This window comes from Prinia subflava, chromosome 11, assembly GCF_021018805.1.
Source record: "Prinia subflava isolate CZ2003 ecotype Zambia chromosome 11, Cam_Psub_1.2, whole genome shotgun sequence".
In the NCBI taxonomy this organism is placed as follows: domain Eukaryota; kingdom Metazoa; phylum Chordata; class Aves; order Passeriformes; family Cisticolidae; genus Prinia; species Prinia subflava.
Window position 1 is genome coordinate 24470279 of NC_086257.1, and position 13254 is coordinate 24483532.

Below are 13254 nucleotides of genomic sequence, written 5' to 3' on the forward strand. Positions count from 1 at the left end.
GGCCTGGGAGATGAGGAAAGGAGATTTCATCCATTTAATTTTCAACACCTGGACCAACAAACCCTTACCTTGCCCTCAGGACAAACCACTGAGTCTGTGGGGAATTAAGTCAATTTATAGGTGAGAACTTGGAATTTGAAGCCCTGAGTTCCAGAATGACATCCTGCAATTCACGCCGAGTTCACCCACCCCAGGATGAGTTCACTGGTAACGCTGAGTTGGCCACCAGAAACAACTTTTACAGAGCAAATATTTTGTGTTTCCTACCCTGGGAGCCAAGGCTCAGTGTGCCACCTGTGAGAGATGTCCCTGATGTCACTGTCACCAGCCTTGGCTGTCCCTGGGCACTCACAGCCTTCCCTTCCACCTCAGCCTGATGGGAGCAATATGGAATCCATTGCTCTGGAGTTGGAGACACCCCGGGTGCCGTGCCAGGAAAGAATTCCCTAAAACAGGGAGCCCAGCCACACTTCTCCTGACTTCAATTAAAACTTGGAGGAAAATAAAACAGAAATTCAGCTGGCAACTTCTTCCAGTCACCCTCCTAAAAGGAGAAACACAGAGATCATCAATCCAGTGTAGAGTGAGAGCAGGGGACTTCTCAAGCAAATGTATAAATAGCTTTTGTTGGTTCTTTTTCAAATAACATGCATCGGAACAGTTTGGATTTCAATATCCAAAACGTTTTGGATTTAAATATCTGAACCACTTTGGATTTAAATATCCAAAACATTTGGATTTCTATATCCACTGGGAACACATTGGTAGCTCTGACTGTGCAGTATTTCTCTGTTGGTTTGCTCATCCTTGCAGGAACCATCCTGGTCCTTTGCAATGACAGCATTGAGAGCTCACTGAGGGTCCTTGGGCACATCCTGGACAAAGGGCTGGGTGCAAACAACCTCCTCAGAGCCTCAGCTCCAGGACTGCCACGGAGGAGAGCTCCCAGTCCAAACCAGCACCCCAAGTCCCTTCCACATACTGGGGGCATAGACCCAGCTTTAGGGTTTAACCTAAACCAAAACAAAATCAAGTGATCATTCCTGAATGTCAGCAATTTCCAAATCCCCAAGTTTCACAGGTCAGCATTGCTCCTCTAGGAAACAAATCTCTCAAAATACTGGCTCCCACTTATTGGCTCCCACTTCCATGAACAGGTTTCTGCAAGGACACTGATCCATGCTTTCCTGAAAGGGCTGATGTCCCTGTGACTGCAGTGCCACATCCCGTGCGTCCTTCAGGGATCCAAGCCTGGGCGAGCATGGGGCCTCAGGAACACCCAGGAACAACTGGGCTCAACTGGGAGCATCCCGGGGCTCTGGCAGGGAAGGGCTGGCTCACACCTCGGGCTTTGTCACCTCCCACTCCTGCAGAGGGGACGGGGCACGGAGCAGCTGTCCCCTGGCAGGGTGTGCAGACCCCCCATGCACCGCGGATCTGCGGCGCTGCATCCCTGCTGCCCCTGCCAGCCGGGCTGGTGGCATTTCCTAGAAACAGGAACCACGGGCTGGGCACCAGCACTGCCTTCCCAGGGCCGGCGTGTGAGAGCTGAGCCCAGCTCGGGAAGCTTTCCAAGGAAATGTTACCCTCCAGATCCCCCTCCCCGCACAGAGCGTTCCCCAGCGTGTCTGGCAGGAATGGAGCAGAGGCAGGGAATGTGAGGTGTTGCACACGGGCCTCGCAGGCAGCACGGGAGAAATGGAATAAGCTGGACATTATTTTTCCAGCCATTGCAATTCCGAGCTCAGCCGCCCATGGGACTAACCTTGCCTGCTTCTTGTTGACAAGTCCTCTAATTCATCCCGATGCTGATGACTAATATTCCTTGGGTAAAGTCCTTGACCTTGTCGAGGTCAAATGCAAAACTCCTATTAACTCTAATAGGGCCAGAATTTTCCTTGGATCCCTGCGTGTCCTGGTGGTACCTTTCGAGCTTCCTGCACTCCCCAGGCTTGGCCAGCTGCAGGAGCACAATCCCTTCCCTCCCCATAGACAGACCTCTGGCACCTGGTTGGCAGCCAGGAGTATTTTGGTGAGAAAAGCTGCTTCCCAAACTGTCAGCAGCATCAGGAGCCGCTGTGCCTCCAGCACCGAGGGCAGCCCGTGGCACCTGCAGGATGTGACCCCCCTGCAACGTCACTTCTGCTGTTTGGGGCAATGACAGAATCCCTGCAGCTCCTCGTGCTCCAGGAAACAAGAAATGGGGCTTGACTGGGGACTTTTCCACAGGAACAATAGAGACATGCCTGCAGCAGTTAGGAAGGGTTTATATTGCACCTGTGAAGGAGAGAGACATTGATTAATTAGATGTCAAATTACAGCTACATTGAGTTGGCTCAATTATTCCATAAATCTCCCCGTTGTCTAATTAGGTGAAGAAAGAAGCAGAATCAGACTTGATTCATTTGACTGCTTCACTGAAATGAACTGGAGCTCTCAAAACAGTTTGTGCTGGGGTTGGAATTGTCAGGACAGGGATGTCCCTGGCTGGCCCCACCTGGAACCCCCACCTGAGACCCCCACCTGGGACCTCAGTGCCCAGCCCAGGGTCTCTGTCCCACCCCAGTGATCCCAGTCCCAGCCCCTCCAGGGGCTCCCCCGGCCCCAGGCAGCCCTCACAGCTCTCACACTGCCTCAGGGCATCACAAGATTTCGATTTATTTGCTTCTACAGATGTGGACAGTGTAATATAAATCTTGTGTCCATCCTTCCTGGATATCAACTCCCCAGCCCTGGAAGTGCTCAAGCCTGGATGGGGCTTGCACAAACCTGGCGTGGTGAAAGATGGCCCTGCCCATGGAACAAGATGGTCTTTGGGCCCCTTCCAACCCAAACCCTTCTATGATCCCATGAAAATCCTGGCATTTAAGTAACTGCAACTTTTAGGACACACCGAAATCACTTGGCTTTTTTTAGGACAGCAGTAAAAATACATTTGCACAATAGCTATTGTTTGAGAGCCAGGATTTGCCTCCTGATCTCTGCCCCTGCCCTTCCCTTCCGCCTCCCCCTCAGCAGGAGAATCAGCGTGGACTGTGGTGGCTGTCTGTCCCAGAGGGGATGGATGGGGACACTGGATCCGAGGGGTCCCTCCCACCCAGGCCATGCCTTTGGTGGCAGTGCCAGAGCAGGTGGCTCGTGGGGCTCAGTGGCACCAGGGCCACCCCCAGGCACCGCTCAGGCACTGCCTTGCATGTGGTTTCACCACCCAGAGCGTGGGTAAAGGTCACTGAAAATCCGGGACCACAGGAGCAACGCCAATGCCTCCAGGTTAGGAGCAAACCCCTGGTTTTCACTGGCAGCTCCTCATGGAAAAGATGTGTCTGTGAGAGGGTTTTGTTTGTCGGGATTTTTGTAAAGGATAACTTTGCGTCACCACGAACGCCCCAGTCAAAGGCTCCAGGCCTGCCTGTGGTGGCAGCAGGCTTTCCTGGAGGGTAAACAACGGGGCAAGGCCACGTGTGACAGAGCCCAGAGTGCCCAGCCTGGCTGTGTGCGGGGCCTCCAGCCCAGGGGAAAACATTCGTGGCCAGGGGTGTTGTTTTTGCTTTGAAGGATGCAAGTGTGAGGATCCTTTGCTCCAGTGCAGGTGGTGTTTAGGAAACAGCAGAGTGTTTTTCCAGCTGTGCCTCAGCTCAGAGCATAACGGAATCCCAGAACGGTTTGGGTTGGAGGGGACCCTAAAGACCACCTTGTCCCACCCCATCCCACACCTTCCACTGTCCCAGGGTGCTCCCAGCCCCGTCCAGCCTGGCCTTGGACGCCTCCAGGGATGGCTGCTGGCTCCCTGAAGTCCTCCTGTGCAGGACAACGTCAGCACCAGGGAAGTTCTGGAAGCACAGTGCCCACTAACACCTTTGGGCCGCTGCTGATGTCACAGAGCCCCAGCTCCCACCGGGCCTGGTGGCTGCAGGAGAAGTCCAGAGAGGTGCATCTTGTTTTGATCATTACATCTTGGGTTAGGGAACACAGCTTGACATGAAATCCAAAAATGCCAGAAATGCCTTTGTCCACCAGTGGTTTTCAGCAGCTTGTTAAACACTCCCAGATTGTTTGGGCAGCCTAAACCCTGACAGGCCTGTGATGGAGACATCTCCCTCTAATTGGGCTGGTGTGTGAGGTCACACAGCTCTCACTCCCTCAGCCATCACTGCATCCCAAAATGTGCCTTGGGAACAGCAGCCCTGCAGAGTGGTCAGCTGGACTTTGCCAGAACTGTCTGGAATATTCCCATTAATCATTGAGCAAACCAGGCTTTCTGAGCTCCTGGAGAGGTGGCATAGAGAGGAGAGGGCCTGGCTGCCTGTGCTGACAGAGGCACAGCTGCAGGGCTTTAGGCAGTAATGGCAAAGAGATAACGTGGGCATGGAGAGGATGAGCAGGATTTGCTGATGGAAGGAGGGGATTGTGGCCCAGGACTGCTGGGTGGGGAGACTTTTGGCTCACAGGCCAAAAATGTGTAGCAGGAACAGTCCACCTTAAGGAACAACATGCTTGGCTGTGATCCATGGAGCTCCTGGATGTGCTGGAAGCTGGGTGGGGACCTGGAGAAAGCCATGGTGTGACCTGCTTGGTCTTGGACTCCTTGAGGGGAGTCCCAGGAGCAGGATCCTGCTCATACCCAGATGTTCTGGGGTTCAGGGGGTCCCTGCTGGTCCCACCTCCCTGCAGGTGCTGCTCTGGCTGCCAAGGGAAGCAGGTGAGTGTCCAGCACCGGGGCTGTGGTGTTACCCCAAGGGAGCCAAGAGCTTTAGGGACAGCCTTGCTCTGCCCCAGACATAGAGGGAAGGGGCAACCAATAATGTGGGGGAGCCCAGCCTTGAAATCCCCCAGTCTGAAACCCTAAATTGGTTATTTTGGCGTGGTGTGGGCATGGGAGAGCCAGAACTGCTCCACGCATGGCTGAGGTTCTGCTGCTTTCAGCTGGCTGACTCATCCAGCTTTTCTATTACGCTCCAGTGCAGTAAAAAATGGTAATTATAGTAAATTGTGACTTTTCTCTTGATACTGATGTATGCAAATGGGCTTTGAGGGAACAATTGAATTATGCTGATCCCTTCTGGGGCTCTGCTGTGACACCAGAGCAGACGTCTGGCACGGTTTGAGGGTGGAAGCACCACAAGTCTTGTTCTGCTGCACAGCAGGGTCAGGAGGTCTTTTCTTCTTCCAGCCCTCCTGGCAATACCTGCAGGCACAAAAGGGCCACAAAATCAGAATTAGCACATTTTGAACCTGACATAATCCTTTATTAGTACAGTCTTATTTGCAAATAGTGCAGGAGAACTGTGGAATTTCCCTTCTACAGACCCCTGAGCTTCCCCCCGTCTCCCCGGAGGGGCTGAGCCCCTCGGCCTCCCTTCCCTGCCTGGGGAGGATCAGAACTGCAGGAGCCACTCCGAATTCCTGCACAGCCCCTGTCAAAGCTGCTGGAGGCAGCACCAGACCCTGGGCGTTATTTTGATTTTTCCCGTTTAATTCACCTCAAAACTGAGTTTTACCTGAGGTCACACACAAATGTTATGAAGTTCTGGGTTGTTTTGCAGTAAAGTGCTGCCTCCTGCTGGGTGCAGGGCCTGTAAAAGAGACTGCTCAGGAATTTATTACAGAGGATTTCTTTCACCTGAACTTTGGGAAAGGCTTTGCTGAGATTGCTGAGCATTTCTATTACATACACTTGCTAAACACCATTTCTTTAGTAATTTAGGGAAATACTAGAAAATTATATTGTCAGTCTTTCTAGAAACTAGAGAAGGCTTACAGCACCTTGAAGAATCTCCTAGTTCAGACTCTGATCTGTTCCAAAAATGAGTGAGAGAATTACTCAATAATGTTGACTAAAAGGAGATTTATATTGAAGACAAGCCTTACGCTAATATATGATATTGTACACTGTGGGGCAACTTTGTTCATAAAGGCAGAAATCCCTATTTCTATCAGTCCTTGAACAAAATGTCTTCCCAGATCCCCATAACTTATTAACATGATTTTTTAAAGTTAATTTTATTCCTTTGTGTAATTCCCTTAACTAACAGGAACTGAAAATATTCTGAGATATGGATATCCCAGATTAAATTTGTACACCAGTCCACCCTGGCAAAGTACACACCTTCAATATGCTTAAGTGCCAATTTTCTCTTGGTGCTCTGGGGACAGAGCATTGTATTGATGACACCTATAACTAATTACTTCAAATAACGAATTTATTCTATTTACAAATGGCCCATGGGCTGTCAGTGCCAATATCTGGGTGTGTTCAATGTTGCTGTTGTTACATCAGTAAGGAAAATCTTGCCCGTATATTGTCACTTTGATTTCCCCTCCCTTTCCTGGGGAGGCTCTTGCTGTTCATGTCCCTTTTGCCGGTCCCGTGATGGAGAGGGTGACACAAAAATAACATCCTGAGGCTTTTCTGCAAAATCCCAATAACCCACTAGATGGCAAACAACCCCTTGAAAAAGCCCACACATACTGCTGTCTCATTTAAACAAAGCCAGTGAAATTCACCACTGGCAGATCGTGAACGGAATTATATTTTGGCTTTTAGTTAACCCCAGACTGCAGAGAAGTCTGTAAAAAAAATTAGTAAGATATAAAAGTAAAAGCTGTTTCACGTTCTTAAATGCTGAGGTACAATATGAGCTTTTCCAAGGAGGGGTTTGGGTTGGAAGGGACCCTTGCAGGGACACCTTGCACTGTCTCAGGGTGCTCCAGGGGCAGCCACAGCTGCTCGGGGCACCCTGTGCCAGGGCCTGCCACCCTCCCGGCAGGAATTCCTTCCCAACCTCCCGGCTGAGCTCACCCTCTCACTTCTGTCGGTGTAATGCTCACCTCCACGAGGCTGTGCTGTTTTTCTGCCCATAAGGACAGGATTTCATGCTTTACTGCAGTCAGTGGGGAATTTACCACTGACTCAGAGTTCAGAGGAGATTTCACTCAGATACTGCAGAAGTCAAGTCCCTGACAGAGCAGCAGATGAAGAGGCAAGGACCTGATGGCCCTGATCTTTCTGCTGTGAATCATTCTCTGAGGAGGAAAAAATAGCATAAAAGACCTCTTGAGGTTCAGGAGACACTTGAAAATGCTTTAAAAGCAGAACAAACTTGCAAAGCCATGACGAAATGCTTGAAGAGCTCACAGACCATGACAGGAATTCATTCCTGCAGGGAGAGAAGGGGCCAGCTGACATCACCCCAGCTCTACCCCCGCTCTGCTCTGTGCCCTCCTTGCTTTGCCAACTGGTATTTTAACACTTGGATGGCAGCAGTAACAACTTGTTTAACATTAAAGCGGCTTTTTTTCATTTATACACAGAAAGAGCTGTTCCTCACGAGCAGAGCAGTGAGTTGTGGCCACAAAACCCCAGCAGCAGAGCAGGAGAGGGTGTCAGCCCCTGAGAGCCCTTCAGAGCAGATGTGAACAGCCCAAGAGCCTCCCTGGTTCCTCTGACCGTGCACAGACAGTGCTGCTCCCCCTGACCTCGCCTCACCCTCACCCCGTGCTGGCCACAGCTCGGTAAATGCAAATGTGCAAACGGTGAAGTGGTGAAAGATTTGCTTGGTATTTCCATGAGGTGAAGCACCTCTGCAGCAGCTGTGTCTGTGCAGGGGAAGCACCTGCTGCCACCCTGGGCTGCTTGCAGCTCGTTTCCTTCCCCGTGATCAGATAAGAGGGGTTTGGTGACAGCCCCGTCCCTGGCAGCAGGATGTGGCCTGGGTGTGCTCACATGGGGCCTCTCGTGTTCATAAACACTCCAGAGCCAGCTGCGTCCCACAGGCACCTGTGGCTCCTGCTGCACAGCAAGGTGGCTCTGGGATGGAGTGTCCCTCTGGGATGGGGTGTCCCTTGGGGCCTGGGGTGTCCCTCTGGACCTGGGGTGTCCCTCTGGGATGGAGTGTCCCTCTGGGCTTGGGGTGACCCTCTGGGGCTGGGGTGTCCCTCTGGGATGGAGTGTCCCTCTGGGCTTGGGGTGACCCTCTGGGGCTGGGGTGTCCCTCTGGGCCTGGGGTGTCCCTCTGGGATGGAGTGTCCCTCTGGGCTTGGGGTGACCCTCTGGGGCTGGGGTGTCCCTCTGGGCTGGAGTGTCCCTCTGGGCCTGGGGTGTCCCTCTGGGATGGAGTGTCCCTCTGGGCTTGGGGTGTCCCTCTGGGACTGGGGTGTCCCTCTGGGCCTGGCGTGTCCCTCTGGGCCTGAGGTGTCCCTCTGGGCTGTGCCAGGGTTGCTAACGCAGTCTGGGTGGGCAGGAAACGCCCCAAGGCTCCCGATGCCCTGAGCCCGAACAGAGGCAATTCCTGGGTAAAGCTCTTCCATCTTAACCAGGTTTAACTCGGAATGCTCACTTGGGCTCAGCCTGCTGTGCAGGTGATGCTTTGCTGGCTGGGTGTCACAGTCATGGCAGAACCAGACACTGCACTTGGTGGCTGGTCCCTGTCCACGTGTTCCCCAGCTCCTGCAGGTGCCTCGTCCCTGCTGGCACACCCTCCTCAGCTCCTGCCCCACAAGAGCTGGGTAAGCCTGGCCAGCCAAGCCAGCCTCATCTTCCTTTTTCTGTCCTTCAAAGCTGCAGACTCATGAGGAGAGCTCTAAAAATACTTTGGGCCTCTCGTCAGTGACAAATGTCTTCCTGCTGGAGCCGGAGCTATATCTGTCCCTGACAGGAGCCGTGCAGGACACAGCCTGTTCTGCTCTGTCCCTTGTGTGGCTCTGCTGGGACCTGCTCCAGCTGAACTCCCCGACCTGTGCTTCCCTGCTGCCTCCTGCCCAGCTGGGACAGACCTGGGACACCACACCTGCACACAGGGACAGAGGAGGGGACTGCACCCCAGGGACACACCCGGGCGTGTTCCCTGCTCAGGCCTTTCCCCAGCAGGGTGAACCAGTGTGCAGGAGCCTCTTGCTGAGGCAGAGTGGGTTTGGGAGCCTGGCCCACGCTCAGATCATCCTCTCCCAGCTGCTGTTTTCCCAGTTTTCTTTCCCCAGCTGGGAATACCAGCAGACCCACAGCATTTCACTGGGCCAGATGGGATTTCAAGTGACACAGTGGCGGGGATGTCACCCAGGCTTGTCGTGCATTTCTGCCGGTTCCCAAAGGTGGCCAGAAGGGTTTGTCACCCCCCAGCACTGGCTGTGCCACGGCGGGGACATGCAGCAGCCTGTTGGTTCCTGTCACACCTTCACGGTTTCGGTGTCACCGGCAGCGCTGAGTCAGACCCGGGGCACAGCAGAAACCACGTGCCCCCAGAGCCACCTGGCAGCAGAGGTGTCACCACGTCCTGTGACACTGCTGCAGAGCTCTCCCTCCACCCTCTGGGCTGCCCACACACAATTCCAGCTGCTCGTGGCCAGGCCAGGCACAAACACGCCCTGTGGAAGGGCTGAGCTGCTCACACCCAGCCCCTGCAGACACACAACCCCGGGGATCCAGCCTTAAAGGTCGTTATTGTCGCGGGTCTACGCCTCAGTGGGGCTTGGTAAGATCCAATAAATCAAATTCCACGTGCTTTTCCTGGAACACCAGCGTGTCTCAAGGAGAAAAGCAGGGTTGAGTTCTAAACGTGCTGGAAAACAGGTTTGAACTACAGTGACTTCAAGCCTGATGTTCCATCTGTAGATGCATCAAACTGCTACATTTGTATATTTATTTCTATTAATACTACTGTTGCAGACAGGTGAGCTGGGGAGCATCAGGCTGTAGGAAAAACTGATTTTAATACATGGTGAGTATTCCTTACTTCCTTGTTTTCCCAATACCTGGGATGGAAGGTCAAGCAATTCATATGTGTTGTGATGGGAAACCTGAAGCTTCATACACTCATGAACTGAGAGGAATGGGCTTCATTTAGGCACTAAAACTTCTGAAAAATCTGTATAACACTCACAGAAATGCAGATTTACTGAGAAATCAAAAGGCAACAAATGTTGTGTGTTGAGTATGAGGTTTGAAGAGCACCAGTTTTCCTGTTCTGCAGCAAATTTTACATTCTAGATTACAGAAAAAATGAAAAAAAACCCCAAAAAAAACACCAAACACAAAACTGCTTTCATACATGAACAATATTTAAATCGTTTCTTGATACTTTAAGCCAGTCGCCAGCTGTGCCTCCACTGCAGTAAATAAGAAATGAGCGAGAGGAATTCTGCTGAAACCAAGGCAGGGAGGGATCCGGGGAGAGGAAGGTGAAGGCTCAGTTAACCTGAAACAGAGAAACATTTACAGCCAAGGGTATCCCAAGTGCCCTGGTTTCACAGCCGCTTATTCACGGTGCAAACTGCAGGGTGTGACTGCACGGCTCAATTCCTCTTTTCTCTTTCAAAACCAGTGAGTAAGAACTTAAAGAACTCACCCTCTGGGAACGCTTTCAAATAATCCTCCTTGTTCTTCTGAGCTGTTAATTCAGAGCACGAAATTGGAGTTTCTATAAATCTTTCATAAAGGTATCTAACGAATTTCTCTTCGAGTTATAATTTGGCAGAGCAGAACACTGTTTATCCAGCTGGAATAAATCCCACTGCCAAGTTTTTTTGGTACCAAACTTTAATATCAATGCAAACCCAGTAGTTGACACATACGGGGGCTGTACTTGCCATCAGAAGTCCTGTTCCAGCTGATAATGCAGATTTTTATCACTGAGATGGAAGGGAATTCCAGATTCTCAGTTAATTTATCACATTTAGCATGAAGAATTAAAGTCAATCTCCTAAATGACTTGATAGAAAAAAAAAAGAGACAACTTTTAACTAATGATTTACTCTGGAAATTTTAGAATGTAATTAATAGATCGATCAATAAGTTGATCTAAGCGTATTCTGCATTGTCTTAGCCTTGTCTATTTGATATGACAGCAGAAACTTTTAGATATCAGCTCATGTCAAAATATTTTGCTGCCTAAATTCCTGTCACGTTGTTTTCTCACAGCCATCATTCTTCAAGGAAATCAGATTTTTCTGTCCTCACAGATTCTTATTTTCCCAAAATAATCCTGTCTTTTCTGTTAAGGTAATTGCACACTGTCATTTGCAGTATTTTGCTTCGAAACTTTTTGTATTTTGTTCTGGGAAACATTTGCTGCCAAGCCTGTAAATCCTGAGGGGATTTAGGAGCTGAGGTGATGCCACTGCCCATTGGAAGGGAGAGTTTGGGATATCCAAAATTCACTTTCTGTGAGGTGTTTCCTTTTTTCCCTTTTTTTATCACTCAGCTTTGGTGCGTCTCACTGCAATCAGACACCTGGAAGAACAAAATCACTTTTCATTTGTGTACAACTGATTTAAAGAGGAGCTTGCAGGGCCTGCAGAGCTCCAGGCCAAAGGGCTCCAGGAGAACCAGGCTCGGTGATGCCTCATCATGACTCAAGCAGCAATTATTGATTGATGCTATTTTCCAGCAGTGTCCTGGCAACAAGGCAGGAGGGGACAAGGCACTGCTCATCCTCACTGAGTTCAAAAATAACTCACATAAAAACATCACGGATTGGTAAGGATGGTCAGGCGGGTTGAACTGCGTAAGAAGAGCAAGAACAAATCTCTGCAGCTTTTTGAAATATCAAAGGGTAACCTGGAAAACTGGAGAGCATTAAAAGCAATAAATGATGGGTGTGTGCATGGAAAAAAAAATGGGCAAATTCCACTGCGCTGACACCTGCTGCTTCCATGAGTGGTTTTTGCTCTTTCCAGCCCCTCTGGCACGCGGTGGTGCCTGGGAGGGAAATGGAAAGTGCTGCTTGCCTTCTGCAAACACCAACAACACGGGATTTTCACTGCAGGCTAATCTGAGGGGCAGAGAACTGGGTCAGCTTTCCCCAGCTCTCCTTTCATTACTATTCCTTTAATCTCCAGTGCATTCCGTGGGCTGTAAATTGCTTTTGCCATTGCAGAGGTGTTCAGTACCAGCATTATGTGTCCTAGGACTTTTTTTGGCTCTGTTATCACAACTCCAGAGATTGTTCCAGGTTTCTAAAAGGCCAGTGCTGTTCCAGGCTGGCGGTGAGATTTTTTTTATTCCGTGTAAAATTTGTTTTAAAATCTCAGGGATTGGACAGCACATGGCTATAGGAGGGGAGGTTGTCAAAGGGCCAGGAAAATAGGGTGAACTAGTCCAAATAACTAAATAATAAATAATAATAAATAATGGCCTTTCCAAATAGCCAGGATCCCTGCTGAGTCATCAACCTGCACGTAAAACAGCTCCCAATTAAATGCTTTATTTCCACTTAAAAAAAACACTATTTTGGTGATAGTTACAGACTCTGAAACCTCAAACTATAATAGAAAAAGAAGGGTAAAAATCCAACACACTGCAGAGACCTTTCTAAAAGACATGCTTGTAAAACTGGGGAGGTTTATTAATGACTGTAACCGTGACACAAAATAAGGCTCTGATCCACACCCTGTGAGGAGGATGAGCAAACCTCGAGCGCCTCAGCCTCCTCCTCACGGCTGATCCCGTGGATCCTGAGGGAGCTGGGAAGGATCTGGAGCCCCAGGAGGGGCTGAGGGAGCTGGGAAGGGGCTGAGCCTGGAGAAAAGGAGGCTCAGGGGGCCCTTGTGGCTCTGCACAGCTCCTGACAGGAGGGGACAGCCGGGGGGGTCGGGCTGTGCTCCCAGGGAACAGGGACAGGACAAGGGGAAATGGCTTCAGGCTGGGCCAGGGCAGGCTCAGGTTGGACAGCAGCAGGAATTTCCCCATGGAAAGGGAGCTCAGGCCTTGGCAGGGGCTGCCCAGGGAGGTTTGGAGTGCCCATCCCTGCAGGTGTCCAAGGAAGGGCTGGAGGTGGCACTCAGTGCTCTGGGCTGATGACAAGGTGCGGATCTGTCACAGCTTGGACGCTGGAGGTTATTTCCAACCTCTGGAATTCTGCGATTCTGTGACACTTCCCGTGGGCCCCCCGCGGGCACGGGCTAGGCGGGGCCGCCGCCTGCTCCCCACACAACATGGCGGGCACTGCCCCTCAGGCGCCGCTGCCACTCAAACACAGCGAGCCAATCAGAGGCCGCAGCTGCCGAGGGGGGCGGGGTTCCCGGTTGGCGCGCGCGTGCGGTTGCGGCCGCGGAGGGATCTGGGGCGCGCGGCGCGGAGCTGTGCTGCGACCCTTCCCAGAAGTGACGCAACCGCCGGGGCTGCGCGGTGGCCGCGTCCCGCGTGGTCGCGATAGCGGGGGGATGTCGCGACACCCGGGCCTGGCCAGGGGCGCTGGGGCACTGCTGGCGCCGCCGGGGCAGCTTTCGGGAGCGCGCTGTCGGGGGCAGCGGCGGCTTCGG